The 19,908-nt window shown below is 46.6% G+C and overlaps 1 protein-coding gene across 1 annotated transcript in view; it reads left to right on the forward strand.

Annotated features, from left to right (window-relative positions):
* Positions 1-1,691: 1,691 nt before the first annotated feature.
* LOC135215288 (uncharacterized) overlaps positions 1,692-19,908 on the forward strand; it is a 374,690-nt gene continuing 356,473 nt past the window's right edge. Inside the window, exon 1 of the mRNA XM_064249832.1 lies at positions 1,692-1,888. The gene's annotated coding sequence lies outside the window, so the exon portion shown is untranslated. The remainder of the gene's footprint in view (positions 1,889-19,908) is intronic.

A 19,908-nucleotide genomic window follows, 5' to 3' on the forward strand; every position in this document is an offset into this window, starting at 1 on the left:
GGAATGTTAATAAAAAATGGTCCCAGAGAAAGCAACAACATAATATATAAAATTCCATGTATGGATTGTCCCTCATTTTATCTCGGACAGTCTAGCAAAGGCCTAGAAGTAAGGCTAAGCCAGCATAAATATTCTGTAAAAACTGGGCAAACATCTAATGCAATATTCATTCATTTAAGTGAAAACAACCACCGAATAAATTAGGTTGGTAGTTCAGTAATTGCAAGGTCAAGAGATGTCTTATCACGAAATCTTTTAGAATCTGTTTTAATACAACTTGCTTTTCATTGTAATTTCAATGTTAGTCATGGCCTTTTTCATTTAGACCCTTGTATTTGTAACATGCTTAAGAATGACCTCAAAGATATAATTACTGACTTAAATAAAAATCAGTTGCCTTAGAGTTATCATTGTTGTAATGTATATCTGACATGTATTGTGAATATGGTTTTGTTTACCAAGTTCTGAATAGCTGTCACCTATAATCCTTTAATTGTCTTGTCCTTGTATCTGAGATGATTGTCTTAAACCTTTAATTGCACCCATTGTTTATGCTTGTTTGGGAAGGTTTCTCATCTTCCAGGTGTGTCGGATTCTAGGTACTAATCTCTTTATAATCCCTATCTGTCAGTTATACGAATCTTCTTATATTGTCTTTTGCCGCATTTATGTCAGTTTCTGCTCAGTATAGGACGTTTAACGTCGAAAGGTCTCGCAGATCCTCCTTCGTTTATTTTTACTTCGTGGCATATATCTTTATTTATGGATTTATCACGTTCCTAACTTTCGTGATTCAGTTATACACCTATGTTAGTATTAGCACTTTGTATATATGTTTGATGAACTGTGCGTTTCGTGTTAGAAATATAGATGTTCCAGAAGTGTGCTATATCTTCTTAATAACATGGTTCTGAGAATTATGTGGAACATATGCAAAATGTAATCGAAAGAGTGGCAAAATATTCCATGGGCAGGGGTGGACGACCATACGGTATATCAGGTGAGCCCAGAGAAATCCAAGATATTGGCAAAAGAACGTTAAAACACAAACGCACGGCTCTGAGGGGGGTAAATAAGGTGACCCACAAACTAAAAACGAAATAAAGTTTTAACAACTTAAAGATATGTAAGAATAAAACTTAGAAAAATATATTAATGCAATCAATCATGACACAGAAGAAATGGTTAATCAAGATAACCATGAACTGAAACTGACAAGTAAATGGGGCCGCCAGATGGATATAATGAAGTCTGATGGGTCGCTTAAAATAAATCTGGTGATAGCTCGTCGATAAATCGAGCAACATTTCACAGGAAGTCACTTGAGTCAGTTCAGGGGAAAACTTCAAATGAAGATTGCATAGAGAGGTAACTAATCAAATAAGCCAAGAGAGTAAGCAACAAAGTAATTCTAATATTATTTCAGTGTGAACAGAAAGCAAAATGAGGCATGACGTGAGCGAAAAAGATATTAATTTCGCTTTTGTAAATAATCTATCGGAAACGTACTGCAAAGATGAAAGAAATGCGTTGTATAAAACTAAAACTATCTCTTTAAGTTTTTCTGCTAGATGTATTTCAACAGTAAAATAATAAATTTATATAATAAGAGAGAGAATATCGCCAATTTCTTAGTCTAATTGAAAAGTTACGAGGAGAAAATGGAGAAGAAGAACAGGACGACGATGAAGAAGAAGAACGCGGTCGCTTGTAAAGGGCACAAGAAATCAGCCATTCTGTGCAAAGCTGACCGCGGACTTGACTCCTGTCGGACTCGGACCTCGTTGAAAGCTTTAGATGCCTTTGGGTAACATGGTAGTGTTCTTCATTGACAGTTAAAATGGAGCAATCGAACTACGTAGAAGTACAGGAAGAAGTTATAACTCCGGTAAGTGAGGTGTTAAAATGTTATTTATTGGGCTCGATGTTGGCTGACTTGCTTAGAATAGGCTGTGGTGAGGGCGGGACCCGCATCCTGAAGAAACTAGCTACTACCTTAGTACCTACCTACCTACCTACGCGGTCAAGATGCCGCTTCCTTAAGAACCCCTTGCCCTTACTTTTGCAGGTGTTACCTATAGCTTTAGGCTTGGTTGACAAAACGGTATTTTGTAATAGGCTAGCCTAAATTTATCAGACTCCTGATTACCCAGTCTGGTAGCCTAACTTCCTTCCAGATGCATAGGGTAAAGCACCACTGTGCGGCCAGGCGTACACCTATACGGATGAGCGGTCAATTTCCCCAAAAACAACTAGCACTTCCCGTATCCTGAATTAGTAGGTAGATGTCAGCCACAAGCAAATCTCTGTGGAAGCAACACCTCGAGACCTCTACTTTCCCCTCGAAGTAGCTAGTACCTACCTTGGGTAAACAACCGACGATCGCGGCTGAACACACTCTGAAAAAGTACTTAGGAGCTAAAGACCTCTACTCTCCTTTCGAAGTAAGTATTTTCTCCAAAGTTAGAAATTAAGGCCAAATTTAAAGCATTAAACAGAGGGTAGTGAAAAGGGTGTCCAACGCAGTGCAAATCTCACCAAAACGCTTTCGAAATTTTTAATTAAGCTTAAATATCTTAGAAGATTGACGCCGTCTCGATGTTTGTGGAGTCGCTTGTGTCAATAAACTTCCCATTTCCTGTGATAAATCCGCACACCACTTGTACCCATAGATGCTGGGGCACTTTCATCACAACAATCGGAACATGGTCACTGGCCACAACGTTTTTAAGTAAACAACTGTTTTGGTAGAAGACGACCGAAGCGTGCACTAGTTAATTATTTAAATAAATAGTAAAACATCAATATTTTACATATTTATGATGATTAATTTGAAAATATTTGTTATTGAAAAAGTAACTCGATTCTGACTGAAATTTAAGTAATTATTTTTCGGCATTAGAACGTTCTTTTAAGTCCTGTATTATGACGTCACGACATCTTGACTTTCATACCTATTGTAGATGAATTGCTATACTCAACTTTTTTGCAGAACAGTTTACCAGTTATTCATGCAGATTGTTATCACCTACTATTCATGTAATTGTTATAATCTTAATGCGCATGTATATCTTTATTATTTACTTTTTGGATATATGAAGATGTTTTACTGCCGGATTACCGCCGTAGTGTGATGCAATCGCTTTCGGTCCCTGGGCCTCTGTCTGTTTTCGCACCATAAGAAATTAATGGGGCCGAATTTGCAATGACCAGAAAGTTGTTAAAAGAGGAAAGTTAGCATTGAGGGGCATATGTTTTGATTGAGAAAAATACAAATTTATACAATGGCTAGCTTGTAAAAAATACTTGATTACAAAAAACTTGATTGACAACTAAGCAGCATACCTATTATGGGTTTCAGAGACAGTGCAAGCACGTTTTTTGGCAATATTTCTGTAACGAACACTCGTATCAGAATGAGATTTTCCCATAGTGCATTACACCCAGTGCTGTAAATTACAAGGGTATCGTGAATCACTAATCGTAAAGAATAACAACACTTGTCCTTGTACCAAGAGACAAAAACTCCATTATCCAGAAATGGATACAAACACACAGGAGGCCGCTACCCTCTCTCCCCCCCCCCCCCTCCACCGCCACCCCTGTCCTTTTTCCTTCCTTTGCCTTCCTTTCTCTCTCTCTCTCTCTCACTCTCTCTCTCTCTCTCGTCTCTCTCTCTCTCTCTCCTCTCTCTCTGTTGCCAATTGGTATGTGTTCACCCTCCAAACTGGGTATAAGACTTACACAAAACGTGGAAATTGGTGAAATTAACCTATGTATTGAAAGTATGTATACATAAATATTAAAGCAATTTTATCATTATTGCATTACTATGACAACTAGAATTCATGGAAATAGTTTATAATAATGCATCGACGTATGTGTGAAGCTCCACTAATGTGGCAATGATGATTTTGCCCTTCTTAGCATGCAAACATTAAAGGTTACATTTATTTCTGGTATACAGTTATTAGCAAAAATAAAAAATACTAATATAGACTTAAATAAAAAAAAACATTATAATCCACTTATCCGTAGTCTGTTCCTCTATGGTTTTCGGCAGCCAGATGTACGACAAGGTTAGAAACATTGGATTGCATCTACTTCAGAAATATCTGTAATTTTTCGGGGTAATTTGGTTGCAAAAAAGGGGTAATAGACATGAATTAAATAAACATTTTGAAATAACAAAGTAAAGTTGAACTAAATGATGAGCAAAGTAAACAATTAAGGGAATAAAACTTTGCAGCGTCGTCGTCTGCTGCTCGTAACTGTGTTTGTGGAGTGAGCGCTTAGGAACCAGGAACAGCAACGTGGTTCAAGTCCAATGTGGAGTGAATTAAGACCAAAATGTGTATAATAACAATCAAATAAGCACTGTGGAGTTTCAGTTGTGATGGCAGTAAGGATAAAACCACCAATTACAAGGTAAAAATGAATTCAGTTCAAACCATGACCCTGGGAATAACAAGTTTCATACTTTCACTAATATAGGCAACAAAATGTTGTTTGTTCCGATACGAATACAAACCATCGGTCTTTTACAATAGGAATGTAACTTGCGGCAGCTGGAACCGGTCGTAAGCTTCGAACAAGGGAGTTCGGTAGTTAACTGCTTGTCCGACAGTCCGCGCACCGCGCGACTGGGAGGTGAAGATCCACTTTGCTTTCGGCCGCGCTGGTTGACAGACGTGTTCTCCTCTCTCTGCCCGCCTTTCGTCGTATGCCTTGTGTCTCTCAAACTTGGTTTGCTTTGTGTAGTGTGTTTGAAAATACTGTAAGTACGTGGCATTGGGTCTTCGCAATGGACTGGTGCGGAGTTCCTCTTCTCTCTTCCCCAGAGAGATGGTGGACGTTGCGGTGGAACAATGGTGCACTGATGACAGTGACCGTCTGGTCCACCAGGCAGTCTCAAAGGTGGCTAGGCAACCTCGAGCGACTGCGGCTAAGCCAAAGAGTTTAGCTAGCGCTTCCTCTGCAGCTAAGACCATTGCTTCATCGAAGCCCAGAGGAAAGACTCTGCCTTTGACTAATTCGGTAAGGAGCGACCATAACCAGCCCTCCTCCCAGTCTTTCTCTCAAGGAGGATCTGGGAAGAAGAAGCCGAAGAGAGGCGGGAAACGCTAGGGACGGCGTTCCCCATCACCTGCTGCTGGAAATAGGGGGATGCCTGTTGAGCCATTGGGCAACATGGCAGCGCTACGGAGCAGAGACCTGGATAGTGAACGTTCTTCGGAGGGGATATTTACTACCCTTCGAGTCTCGGCCACCCCTCACCTCCAACCCGGTCCATCTTCAGACATACGTTCCTGGTTCGAAACGTAATGCTCCGGCAGGAAGTAGAAGCCATGGTGAGCAAACATGCTGTGGAGATCGTATGGGATCAGTCGTCGGGCTTCTACAGTCGACTTTTCCTGGTGGAGTAGTCCTCGGTGGGGCTGGCGCTCGGTGATAGATCTCTCTCCCTTGAACTGATTCGTTCGCCAGACTCGGTTCACGATGGAAACGGCACGATCAGTACTCGATTCCATCAGGGAGAACGACTTCATGCTTTCAGTAGATCTGAAGGACGCATATTTCCAGATACCCATCCATCAATCCTCCAGGAAGTAGCTCCGCTTCATCCTCGATGGGACGGTGTACCAATTCAGGGCACTTGGTTTCAGTCTCTCAACCGCCCCACAGGTGTTCATGCTGGTGTTGACTTGGGCCCACTCGGTAGGGATACGTCTTCTGAGGTATCTCGACGATTGGCTAGTCCTGGCGAGCTCCCGCATGCAGTTGCTACAGGACAGGGACTGACTCCTCGAATTCTGCCGCGATCTGGGGAGCGTAGTGAATTACGAGAAGTCGGATCTCAAGCCCAAGCAGAGGATGAAGTACCTGGGCATGCTGATCGATACGGTAGCAGGGCGAGTCTTCCCCTTAGATTCGCGGATCAGCAGGTTCAGGAAGGCAGCAAGACATTTTCTGTCTCAACAGGAGCAGCCAGTTCAGCAGTGGCAGGTCGTGATCGGTCACCTGTCGTCTCTCAAGAAGTTAGTTCCTCACGGACGTCTTCACCGGCGGTCTCTTCATTGGAGACTAAAGGAGTGTTGGTCACAGGCAAGAGACCCGCCTTTCTTCCCCGTGTCCCTCACGGAGGAGGTGAAGCAGGACCTAGCCTGGTGGCTGGATGACGGGAACCTCGTAAGATCGTAAGAGGAGTGCTTCTTCGCAACAACACCCCCCCCCCCACCCCCCGGAGATGTTGCTGTTCTTAGACGCATCGACCTAGGGATGGGTGGGGCACACACCTGGAGGAGTTGCTGGCTGCGGGTGTGTGGGATCATCACGACAAGCACCTTCACATCAACGTCCTGGAGCTCAAGGCAGCGTTCTTTGCTCTCCAAGAGTTCCGGGATCGTCTGGTGTGACACTCAGTGGTGTTGATGAGCGACCCACGGTAGTGGTGTACGTCAACAAGCAGGGGGCCTAGTGTCCCTTCCGCTGCACCAGTTGACGTTGCAGGTGCATGAGTGGGCCGTGGCACACTCAGTAGAGCTGTCAGCCCGCTACATTCCAGGCAAGAGGAATGTAGTAGCAGACAAGCTCAGCTGTCAGGATCAGGTGATAGGAACCGAGTGGTCCCTTCACCCAGAAGCACCAAGGGAGATTCCCCCCCGTCACAACCTCCTGTGCCAGCCATACGTAGAGCGGTACCACCGGTTGGTCGAGTCCCTGTGTCTTCACGGCTGGCTGTTATCCACCATCTCTTGCGAGTGAGAGGCTTTTCTCGCAGTGCAGCAACAGAGATGGCTGGATACCTCAGACAGTCCCGTGCCGCTGTATACCAGGGGAAGTGGGCCGTCTTCTGTGGTTGGTGTCGTGGACGGGGTCTCTCTCCTCTCAGAGCCACTGTTCAGCAGGTAGCGGATTTCCTCATTTTTCTTCGCCGAGAGAAGCTCCTCTCTGTCTCTGCAGTTAAAGGATACAGAGCCGCCCTGGCACTAGTCCTTAAACTGCGATGTGTGGACATCTCTTCTTCCTTCAAGATCTCCCTCCTGATGAAGAGCTTCGAGAGGTCTTGCCCACCAAGGGAACTCAGGCCCCCGGGGTGGGATGTGACTCTTGTCCTTAGGAGTTTGACTCGCAGACCCTTCAAGCCACTCCGAGAGTCGTCAGACAGGGATCTGACCCTCAAGACCCTCTTCTTGCTGGCCCTGGCATCGGCGAAGAGAGTAGGGGAACTTCATGGTCTTTCCTACAACGTCAAGCATTCCAGAGGATGGGGATCTGTGACGCTTGATTTCGTCCCGAACTTCGTAGCGAAGACTCAGAATCCTTCGGTCCCTGACGACCGGTTCGAGTCTTTCACGATCCCCTCCTTGAAGGACTTTACTGATGATGATGCAGATGAGATGCTGCTTTGTCCTGTGAGGGCGCTACGACGCTATCTGAAGAGAACTCGACATCTCAGGCCTGAGTGTCAACGCCTCTTCGTTAGCGTCGGGGTTACCAAGAAAGAAGTTTCCAAGAACACTTTCTCTCTGGCTACGTGAGGTGATCAGGAGGGCGTACGACGCGGATGGTAGTGACGACACCCGTACCCTTCGTCTGAGAGCCCACGAAGTCAGAGGTATTAGTCCAGCCCTTGCGTTCCGCAAGAACTTCTCCTTGGCGCAGGTTCTGAAGGCAGGGGTTTGGGCCAACCAGACCACTTTTACTTCCTACTACCTTCAGGATATTACCCACAGGTCCTTGGACACTTTCCTTGGGACCCGTGGTGGCAGCTCAACAAGTTGTGTAGTCTACCCAGCACCCGAGTGGACAGAACAGCATCGCATCCGTGTGTGACTGCATGAATGGACAAGTGAAGGAGAGTGTGACTGGCTTCTCTTCCTCCTTCGTTCTTCCTCCTCTACCTGTGGGCAGAGGGCCACGGTCGTCACTACGCTGAACAGTAGGCCGATGCAGGTAAGCTACACAACCGAGCTCCATCCTTCTTGAGGAGCACCAAGAGGAGCTTACGATGGATGACGTGAAGGAGTTGGAGGCCATGCAACATAACGTCGTTCAAGAGGCGTTCTCTAGCAGCGGCGAGGAGGAGGACGACGACTCTATGACAAAGGCAGAAATTAAGGATGCTCTAGCTGCTTTTCATAAGGTGCAATCATTCGTAGAAAAGACACACCCCGAAAAGGCTTACACGGGTCGTATGGTTACACAGTTCGATGACGTTTGCCCAAGTTGTTTCAGGAACATTGTCAAAAGCAGACAGAAGCAATCTTCCTTGGATAGTTATTTTTTAAAGAGGCCTTTAGTAGGAGTAGTAAGCAAAAAGGAAGAACCAAGTGATACTACTACGAAAAAATGAAAGTGGTGGAGAAGTTGGGAAAAAAAAACGTAAAGTATAAAAAAGTAAAAAAAATGTAAAAAAAAAAAAAAAAAAAAATTTTTATTTTTGTACATGCAACTTCCCCGGCAGATATATACTTAGCTATAGTCTCCGACGTCCCCGACAGAATTCAAAACTCAAGGCACACGCGACAGGTAGGTCAGGTGATCAGCCCTCTCCCGCCGCTGGGTGGCGGGGCGGGACTAGGAACCATTCCCGTTTTCTATTCAGATTTTCTCTGTTGCCGGTTCCGACACATTGTTGTTGGTTCCTCCTGCATTGAAATTCTTTCTCGCTTGCTGAGGATCTTTTCTGATTGACCTTTGGTGACGTATTTGATCTTTAGCTTTGGCATACGCTTTCGTGGGCCGTTTTTGGATTTTGAATTAGAATTTTCTTCAGTATGTCTGACGTTACACCTGTGTTTAGAGTGTGTGTGAAAGAGGAGTGTAAGGTGAGGTTGCTGAAAGCTTCGGTAGACCCTCACACTGTTTGTGTAAAATGTCGGGGAATGAATACTCTGTCTATAACACCTGTATTGAATGTGAAAGTTTGACTGAGCAAGAATGGAAGAGTTTGGCTGCTTATATTAGGAAATTGGAGAAAGATAGAGTCAGGAAGGCTTCCGTCAGAAGCTCAAGTAGGTCCTGTTCTCTTGATCAGGAGGTAGATCCTAACTCTAACATATTTTCTCCTGCCTCTAATATGGTTTCAGCCCCTTCCCCCCGCAGCGAATCCAAAGATTCGTCTTTGGAGATGGCTGCTATGAAGGCATCTATCCGTAACTTGCAATCTCAGTTACAAGCTATGGAAAGTAAAGGTAAGGACAGTGATATGTGGTGTCCGTGGGGAGGGGGCGTCTGACCGGCTTCTGCATTGCCCTAGGCCTAGACCATCTCCAGACTCTAAGACCAGGGGAGGAGGAATGTCGACAGCCGCTAGGAGGATGTAGAGTATCCCCAAAGGTCAGGCGTCCCTTTGGCAGATCCTGTAGATTCGTCCCAGGCTGCCTTGGATAGCTACAGAAAAAGCATTCTAAGGAAGTGCTTTTCCGACTTCGATTCGTCCTCACCTAGACGTGGCTGGAGCTCTGTGATGAAGTCGCGCCCTCTGAAGAGAGCCTGGAAGCCGCCTGGAGGAGACGCCTAAGACTCCAGCCTGGAGCCCTTCCCTGAGTATTCTCCTTCGCAGAAGAAGAGATCTCTGAGATCCTCTCCAGAAGGAGTACGTTCTTCTACGAAGAAGTTTCTGGTAGGCCTCCAAGAGCAGTTGTCGGCTCTAGTAGGCTCATTGTCCAAGGGCACATCTCGCAGGAAGGATGTCTCCCTAATGGTCAAGAGCTCTTTGAAGAGACCACCTTCTAGCCTACGCTTGGACTTTAGCAGGCGCTCCTCTCCAGCTAAGCTTGATGCGGCTTATTACTCCACTCGTCACGGATGATTGTTTTCTCCTGCCAGGCACTCTTCGTCTAGTAAGCAACTTTCCTCTGCTAAGCGACCTTTGAGGAGTGTGTCGCAGGGCGCAAGCCCCTCTCCTGTCAGGCGCCAGGAGCTGGAGAGCCTTCTTGATTCGGACGGGATCCGAGCTAAATGTAAACTCCTTGATACTTCAAGACGCCCTGTAAGGGACTCATGCTCCTCTCCTGGCAGGCGCCAGGAGCAGCGCAACATACACGGAAGCAGCAGGCCCCGTTCTCCTTCCAGGCGCTCTCCAAGGGACAAAAGCTCCTCCCCTTGCAGGCGCCAGGAGCCTGAGAGGCTCATCGATTCTCGTAGGATCAGAGAGAGCTGTAAACACATCTCTCCATCCAGGCGCCCTCGAAGGGACTCAAGCGCCTCTCCTAGCAGGCGCCAGGATCTTGGAAGGCGCATTTCTCCTTCCAGGCTCCCTCTAAGGGACGCAAGCCCCTCTCCTAGTAGGCGCCTTTCTCCTTCCAGGCGCATTACGCCTCCCAGGCGCTCCATACGGGACGCAAGCGCCTCTCCTGGCAGACCCCAAGAGCCTGACAAGAGCCTAGTACATGGTAGGCGCCCTACTCCTTTCAGGCGCTCTTTATAAGAGATGCAAGCGCCTCTCCTGTGAGGCGCCAAGAGCCTGGGAAGCTCCAGGATCTTAGCAGCAAGCGTCCTACTCCTATCAAGCGCCCTTAAGCGGAAGCAGCTACTTCGCCTTACAGGACCCACATTGGAAGTAGACACTGTTCCCCTTCCAGGCATGCTACTAAGGAGAAAAGCGCCTCTCCTACTAGGAGTCTTTCTCCTAGGAAGCTTTCTTCTCCAGCTGCTACGTTGGAAGAAGTTTCAGAGAAGGAATCCTCTAAAGACGCTGGCGTCTCAGATTATAAGAGACTCGCAGCGGTACTGCTTCAGGAGTTCGGAGACTCTCTTCGCCCAGCGAACCCTCCCTCCCCAGGATCGCTGCTTTCGAGCACTAAGCTGTCGAAGTCCCCCTCCTTCGTCAGGATGCGCCCTACACTTTCTATGAGGAAAGCGATTGAGGGCTTAGAGAGCTGGCTTCTTTCTAAGAAGGAAGCAGGAAAGACTGTCTTTTCCAGCCCTCCGTCCAAGCTTGCAGGAAAGCCAGGTATCTGGTATGACACCAAAGAGCCCATGGGATTGGGTCTTCCTTCGTCAGCCGATGCGGATTTCTCATCTCTAGTGGACTCTTCAAGAAGGCGCTCGCTACTTTCGGCGAAGGCTTCTTGGGGGATATGCGAAATGGACCATCTCCTCAAGGGCCTCTTTCTCACCCTAGAAGTTTTCAACTTCATGGATTGGTCCCTAGGGGCTCTGGCCAAGAGAGCTCAGGACCCGGACTTTGTAAATATGGACGAGTTTGCCAGCGTCTTGTCCTGTTTGGACAAAGCTGTTATGGACGGCTCCACAGAGATTGCGTCCCTCTTCGGATCGGGCATCCTTAAGAAGAGGGCAGTTTACAGCTCCTTCCTGGCTAAGTCCGTGTCGCCTCTCCAGAGATCCGCTCTGCTGTATTCACCCCTGTCGAGCCATCTTTTCCCGCAGGAGATGTTAAGGACATCTCTAGGTCCTTATCTGAGAAGGCCACTCAGGATCTATTGGCCCAATCAGCCATAAGATTGAAACCTGCGGTCCCAATGACTAAGAGGGAGAAGATTCCCTTCCAACAGCCCTTTCGAGGAAGGACTGCTCCTAGAGCCTCTTTTAGGAGCAGAAAGCCAGAGAAGAGAGGAAGATCTTCGAGAAGATCTTTCCCAAAAACCCAGTGAGACAAGAGTCCTCCCAGTTTTGTACATGAACTTTCCTGTCAGACATATACTTAGCTTACGTCTGACGTCACGACAGAATTCAAAACTCGCGGTAAACGCGACAGGTAGGTCAGGTGATCTACCTTACCCGCCACTGGGTGGCGGGTGTAAGAACCAAAGTACCTTTCTTGTCAGATTTTTTCTGTCGTCGGTGTCGACTACACCTGTTGTCGGTACCTCTTGACAGTTGGATTCTTTTCTCGTTTTTTGCCCTGGATTGTTTCTATTTGGACTTTTCGGACTGGTGAAGTACCTGATCTTTTGGCCTGGCATTCGCGATTTGTGGACCGTTATTTGACTATTCTTTGGATTTTTCTTTGGATTCATGATGTCTGATGTTGATACTAAGAAAACTGCTATGTTCAGAGTTTGTTGTATGACTGAGTGTAAGGTGAGGCTACCGAAAGCTGCGGTAGACCCTCACACAGTATGTATGAAGTGTAGAGGGAATGAATGCACCTTTAATAACCCTTGTACCGAATGTGAAAAGCTGAATGAGGATGAATGGAAGTCTTTGTCTTCCTACTTGAGGAAGCTTGAAAAGGATAAAGTTAGGAAAGCTTCTTCTAGGAGCAGTAGTAGATCTTGTATTAGCGAGTTGGATGTAGATAATCCCATTTTAGACGTAGCTCCTTTGTCAGTTTCAGCTCCTGCTCCCTGCATCGAAGTCGAAGATGCGCCTTCGGAAGTGGCCTCCATGAAAGCCACCGTTCGCAGCATGGAGATGAAAATCAAACTTTTGGAAGGTAAGAGTGATTCTAATAGCAATTTGTGCAGTGATCCCAGTGCAGTGGAGGGTGCGTCTGATCGGCTCCCTAATGCTTCCAGGCCTAGACCTCTTCCAGATTCCCAGTCCCAGTGGTGGAGGAAAGTCGAAAGCCGCAGGAAGGTTAGGGAGAATCCCCACCGGTCAAGTGTCCCCTCGGTAGCGCCTGTTGCTCGTTCCCAGGCTACCTTGGATCGCGCCAAGAGAGAAGTCTTGAGCCAGTGCTTCTCGTTTTTGCCTTCGCCCTCTCCTAAACGAGGATGGAGCTCTTCGGAAGCCTCGCGCCCTTCGAAGAGAGCCTGGAACGCTCCCTGCGCCCTTCCCTCCAGCCCGGAAGTTTTTTCGGAAGAGCTCGAGGTGGAAGCAAAGAAACGGAAGAGATCTCTTGAGTATCGTTCCCCAAGCAGAGATCGAGCCTCGTCACCTGTTCAAGATTTTGTGAATTCTCCAGCAAGGGTGTTGGCTAGTCTTCAGGCGCAGATTTCGGCTCTGGCTGGCTCTCTTTGTGTGTCTTCTCGTTGTAAGAAGGACGTCTCCCTTCCTGTAAAGAAGTCCAGGCTCCCCTCTCCTGACTCTCGCTATTCGACGGAAGCGGCCCGCTCTCCTGGGCGTTCGGAGTCTCGCAGGAGACTTTCTACTTCGGACAAGATCCCGTCTGCATCCAAGCGCCAGTCGCCTGACAGGCATGATATCTTTGTTTCTCCTTCGGACAAGGAGCAGGCGTCTCGTAGGAGATCTTCGCCCTACTGACGCACTTCTCGAGACAGGATTGCTCCCCTTGATAGGCACCAAGAGCCTAGTAGGCGCTACTCGCCTCGTAGCCGCTCCTCGTCTCGCCTCCACTCTCCTGTTGACAAGCGCCCTAAATCGGACAGGCGCTCTTCGCTTGCCAGGCGTCAAGAGCCTGTTAGGCGCGTTTCTCCTGGCAGGCGCTCTTCACCTGAGTATCACTCTCCTCGAGTCAGGCGCCGGGATCCTGGCAGACGCTTCTCCCCTAGTAGGCGCTCGTCACCAGATAGCCTCTCTCCTCGGTTCAGGCGCCAAGAGCCTGGTAGCCGCTTCTCTCATGGCAGGCGCTGTTCGCCAGGTAGCCGCTCTCCTTTGGATAAGCGCCAAGAGCCTGATAGAAGTTTTTCTTCAAACAGGCGCTCTGCTTCTGACAGCCACCTTGCTCCTGTTAGGCTCCAAGAATCTGGAAAACGCCCTCCTCAGGACAAGAAGGATTTTTCGAGTAGGCACGTTCCAGAAGTTTTGTCTCCAAGAGTCAAACGTCAAACTTCTTCAAGAGACTTTTCTAAGGATAGTCGCGCCTCTAAGAATCATGAGGGTTCTTCAGCTGAGGAAGAACAGGATCCCTCGGAAGAAGAAGGACCCAAAGACTCCTCTTTTCATACATTCAACTTACCTGTCAGATATATACATAGCTATCGACTCCGTCGTCCCCGACAGAAATTCGAATTTCGCGGCACACGCTACAGGTAGGTCAGGTGATACTACCGGCCTGCCGCTGGGTGGCAGGACTAGGAACCATTCCTGTTTCTAATCAGATTCTCTCTGTCGCTGGAATGTAAACATATGTTTACTTTCCCTCCTGATTTGATTTTCGTATTTCATCGCCATCGATCTTCTGGGCTGACTTTTACGGGGAAGTACTGGATCGGTGGTTCGGCATACGCTTTTAATAACTTTTAATGAATTAACTTTGATGTTTTCGAAGAATAGAGGGTGTGTAACTAGTACATAGTTTGCAAGAAAGGGAAATATAAATATTTATTCATTGATAAAGTGTAATAAATGTTAGAATTTGATTGAGGAAAATAATGGTAACTTCCTATTTGAGGAAGTCAGACATAAAACTAGATATGCTTTCTTTAGAAGCTTTAATAGCTCTCGTTCTGACGAGCAGTTAGAATATTAACAGTACTAGTAGTGTTGTTTCCTCATCACCTTCTTACTTCACAGAAACTACAAATTCATTTGCAATTTGAAGATAAAGGAATGTAGCTCAAGATACGAGCTATTATAAGGTAAGAAGTGATTATAGTGTTCCCCCATTGCAATAGAGGGTGCGTCTGATCGCTCTGTCTCGCTCCCAGGCCTAGACCTCTTCCAAGCTCCCTGGCCCGGAGGAGAAGGAAAGTTCGAAAGCCGTACGGAGGTTATGGAGAATCCCCACCGATCAGGCGTCCCCTCGGCAGATTCCTGTAGGACGTCCCAGACTGCCAGGATAGCCATTGGAAAGGCATCCTAATTCAATGTGTTCCCCTTATTATTATCGTCTTGACGATAAGGAAAGAAACATTCAACGGCGTAGATTAAATGAAGATGCAAGATAATCTCGTTCTGGGCTATCGGAACCTCCAGAAGAGACGGAGAAAGGAAGACATCATTCGATAATAGTTGCGGTAGAGGCATTGCCTATCCGGGTTTCGTCCCCGTAACAGCTGGACGGGGGGGGGCGGTCTATCCCATGGGGGTTTGAAATAGTTATTTCAATAAATTCCTTATCGGTACGTGTATATGGAAAATATATTCTATTCTGAGAATAACCGAATTAGATATTAAAGAATTTATTTGTTGATCGAATGAATTATATGGATCTCGTTTAGTGATTACACATATATATATAACTTTTAAGCTTCTAGCTCCTCGGGCATGAAGCTCCGGTAACGAGGCTCAATGCGCCTAAAGCGTCTGAAACGAGGCGCAAAGCACCTGAAGAGCCTGAATAGAGGCGCAAAGTGCCTGAAGCACTATGAACCAGGATCTTCATCGGAAATGGAAGTCCTTCTCATTCAGAAGAAAGGGAGGGCTATGGACGAAAATGGAAGTATTGTCAAATTCTAAGCAAGAACAAGTGTACAAGAGATTGGAACCTTCCACACACGGATCCTTCTGCACAAGCGGAACCTTCCAGAAGGCGGAAGATTCCAGATTCAAATCGCCTTCCAGGCTCTTGGAATTTTCCAAGAAAGAATATTTTTTCAAATGTGCAGAACATTTCACATAAGCGGAATTTGACAATAACTCGGAACCTTCCGCGCAAGCGGAAACTTCCAGACGTACAGAACTTTCCAGGCGAGGATCGCCTTTTCAGAACGCTCGGAACTTTCCAAGCGGAAATCTTTTTCCCGGATAAGCGGAACATTCCGAACGCGGAACTTTCCAGGCGGGTGGCGGAACCTTCCGCACAAGAAAAACTTTACAAGCGCGATACGTCTGCTAGGATCCAGGAGTATTCTGATCACGATACTCCTCCTAGGCGCCAGGAGCATTCGGAACGCGATACTCCTGCCAGGTGCCAGGAGTGTTCCGATCACGATACTCCTCCCAGGCTTCTCCTGATAGGGACGGGAGTTGTCGCACAGGCGACCGTCGCCCTTGTCAGGATAGTCTTAATGCAATAAGGCAAAGAGCAAGTTCGGCTTTTTCCTGGCAGGGACTCAAGATGTAGCAACAGGCTGCCGTAGCCCCTTGTCAGGTTATGAGTCGTACTGCTAAAAGCCCTTCAACCTTTCGAAAGGAAGCGCTCTCCTCCAGTTGCTCAATCTTCTCCCGCCCAACTTGAGGAATGGAAGATAGAGCAGAAATTGTGAGAATTAGTTCAATAGTAAGTGGATATTAAAATCATCCTCCTTCTAAAAAATAATGCAACCAACCATTTTCAGAAAGAGGGGCAATCGTTTGGAAGTTGAACAAGATTCGTACGAGCTCTCATTCATTGATTAGAGGCTCTTCCAGATAAGAAAGGCGTAATATACGGACTTATCTCCAAGATAATAAAAGCTGGAGAATAGGAGGATTCTCTTCGATCCTCGGTTGTCATTTGCGATCTCTTTCGACTAATACTCATTCGGGTTTATTGATGAAAAGAAAACGAAGAGAGTAAGATTTCCATTCTTTCTCTGCATGTCGGAGAGGAAAGAATGTTCGTAGAAGACTTGTTGTATACGACTACTGAATGACAAGTCATATACGCATACCATAGTTGCCTTTCTGGTTCGCTACGGAATTATCTATATCCTTACAGGATTTTCCTAGTATGGACTTCGCTTAAAAGGTTTGTTTCAGCAATACCTACTCAGCTTCGGTATTTAACAAAGGTTTTGGCTTAAATTTGCATTATTGAGAGCTTTCTTAGGCTCGAGAATAATTTTTTTATTATTATCCCTTCATTGAAGGAGTTAACTGGCTACTCAGAATGAATGCAGCCAGGCAGTGAACGAGACGGATTTGTAACGCCAATTCAGTACCATCCGGTTCTCGTCGTGAGCGGTTGGTTACATCTCTCTCTCCTAAGGGATCGAATGGTTTCACCCGTATATTCCCCCTACAATCAGGGACTTAACCACGAATTGAGGGGATTTTTATGCAAACATGAATAACATAGTATTCGTTTTGCTAAGGATCTCTCTCTGCCTCGGCGAGGAAAGAATGTAGTGGAAAATTCACCTTAAGATAACGGTTACGGTTTAAGCTTATGCACACACCGGTGGTTAATTACAGAATTCCTACTATCCACTTACAAGAGTTTCCTAGATGAATGCTGTTTACCACAATGTGACGGTATTATAAAGGATTTTAATTCGGCAGAGCACGATTTGTTAACCTATTTGGAAACAGACACGGAACGTAACGATCGTTCGATGCGGGATTTTGCACGTCCGTGAGAACCTTCTTGATCGACGATAATAACTGTTAACGTATGTTTAACATTTATTGGAAAGAGTTGTGAGAACCTGCGGAAAGTATTCACAGATCTCTTTGCAAGGTAGAAGACGAACGAGCTTCTTATAGTTTGCTTCCTTTTCCTCGAAACAAGAGAGGTAGCAAGATACGCCATCTTTAATTTAAATAGGGGAGTAAACTCTAGTTTTATTGTAGTGTCTTACCGAACAATTATAGAGCCGTGATTTCCACGAGCGGCAGGATACTAAATTCAAATTTAGCGCGTCGGCGTCGCCAACACTGGTGGTGATGACGTCATCTCCCTCCACTCCGCGGGAGAACCAGGTACAACTGCCCAGGTGAATCCAATTCTTTTCCTGCCGGCGTCCGGTGAACATCGGTGGTCGGTGCGGTTGGATGACTTTGCTTCGCTTTTTTTTCTGGTGGAATTGATCTTCGGAATTGGTGAAGTACTCTTTTTTGGCGTTGTTGTTATTTTGCTTTTTATTTAGGCGTTGCCATGTCGGATTCTAGTCCGTCGGGAGTTAGGTTTGCATCTCAGGATGTAAAACTAGATTATCCAAGTTAGAATATGATTCTCACACTAAATGTGTTAAGTGTAGGACAGGTTTGTTCAGCAGATCGAACATGTAACGAGTGTAGTGATTGGAACTGATTCTCAATGGAAGTTTTTTAGTTCATACTCGGAGAAATTAGCTAAAGACAGAATTAGAAAAAGCAGCGCTTAGGGAAAGTAGACTTAGCTCTGCTTCGTCTTGCGATGCATCTGTTTTCCTTCTGTTTCTCCTCAAATTGTTATGTCTCCTTTAACTACACCTCCTATTCCTCCTACTAATCCACTTCTCGGCTTCCCAAGTGTAGTTTCTTCCGCACCATTGCCAGTCTGGAATCGAGGTTAGATCAGAAATTTTCGGTACTAGCGAATACGGTTTTGCAAAAAAACTTGGTAATTCAGTTAAGACGTTTTTGGAGAAAGCGGACCTCAGTAAGAGTGTAGTTGAGGGTGCGTCTGTCTGTCCTGACACGTCTCCTAGACAAAGGTCACTGTCCAGCTCCCCCGCACCGGGGAGAAGACATACGGAAGTCCAAGGGAGTCGATCGGGATTTGCCCAGACAGGCGCCTCTCTTGTTGAGCCTGTTGCGCCTCAACAGGGCTCGGTTTAAGCGTTGGAAAGGTGTTGCGGTCAGACGCCTTTCGAATGATTTCAAGCGATTCCGTCTCCGGTCGCGCTGGCGCTCTTGGCGAGATTCGCCCGTTTCGCGTCCCTTAAAGAGGCGTTTCAGGCGCCGATTCTTCGCCTCCTCCAGTCAAGCGGTATAAGGAGCCTGAAGAGTAGGGTTGCGCCGCGGCCGTTAGCGGCTCGTTCGTCGCCAATCAATCTGTGCCTTTTCGGCTCCATCTACTAGTAGAGATTGTGGTTTTAGCGCTGTAGCTAGCAGTTCTAAGGGTGTTTCTTTAGGCGCTTTTTTCGTCTGTTACGCCTGATGCGCCTGTTTCGCCTCGCAAATTTCGGCGGCTCCGAGCGAGGCGCAAATAGTTTTTTCCGCCTCCTGCTGAAACATTTAGGCTCTTCCAAGCCTTCGTTAACTGTTTTTTTGATTCGTCTCTGGCGCCTTTGCGCAAGCAGTTAGAGATGTTAACCAACTGGATGAATGAGTCCAAGGGTGGTTCGAAACCTTCAGATCGGTTGTAGTTCCGTACTTCTTCGGCGGTATCGGAGAATGAAGAAGAAGTAGAGGAGGAGGAGATTCACATCACCTCTCGTGTTATTCACGTCTCCTTAGATTTCTTCTGGTATCTTATCCAGATTATTTGAGAAAGCGGCTTCCGCGCTCCCAACTTCGACTTTTTTGATGAGGAGGGAAAACTTCAGACCCTCCCTCCTCCCAAAAACTTGTTCTATCTAAAGCTGGTTAGACATTCGTTGAAAGAGACGGAGAAATGGATGTCTATGAAAAGAGACTTAGGGAAGGCCTCTTTTTGTCTTACCCTCCCTCTAAGTTGCTTCGTAAGAGGTATAGGTTTTATGTAACTGGGGAAGCTCCTTCTCTGGGAGTTTCTGCCTCCTCCCAGGGAGACTTCTCCAGTTTAATCGAACTCCTCTAGAAAAGATCTGCTTTCGCCGCACGAAAGTTTTCTTTACAGCGCCTGAGTTGGACCACGTTGTAAAGAATCAATTTAAACTTTTGGAAGTCTTTAGCTTCCTTGATAGGACTATTGGCGCTTTAGCGGCCAAGATCGAAGACTGTCCTTCTCTTTCCCAGGAGTTAGCGGAGGATTGGATTGGTGTTCTGTCCTGTGCGGACAAATCCATTAGGGATGGATGTGATGAGTTAGCTTCGCTCATCGCCTTTGGTACCCTTAAGAAAAGGCAACTTTGGTGCTCCTTTGCTTCTAAAAGGGTTACGTCCCAACAGAAGTCTGCTCTCTTGTTTGCTCCTTTTGTGAAAAGATAACCTCTTTCCAGACGATGTAGTGTTGTCATTTCGTCTGCGCTAGATAAGAAATCTACTTCGGATTTACTGGCACAGTCTACTAAGAGACCTAAAGCTCCTGTGGAGACTGTTCCTTCGGTTTCTCCTCTGGTCCCAAGCGCCTTTTCGAGGACCCAACCCAGCGCTTTCTTTCGGCCGAAATCGAATTTGCGACCTCAGTCTAAGGCCTCGGCCAAGGTTAACAAACCTTCCAAATGAAAGCTCGTTCTTCATTGCACCAGTGGGAGCCAGGCTGGCTCTGTTTTGGGAGGAATGGGAAAACCAGAGGGCAGAAGCCTGGTAGTGCAAGTACTCAAC

The sequence above is a fragment of the Macrobrachium nipponense genome, chromosome 5, assembly GCF_015104395.2.
Source record: "Macrobrachium nipponense isolate FS-2020 chromosome 5, ASM1510439v2, whole genome shotgun sequence".
Classification (NCBI taxonomy): domain Eukaryota; kingdom Metazoa; phylum Arthropoda; class Malacostraca; order Decapoda; family Palaemonidae; genus Macrobrachium; species Macrobrachium nipponense.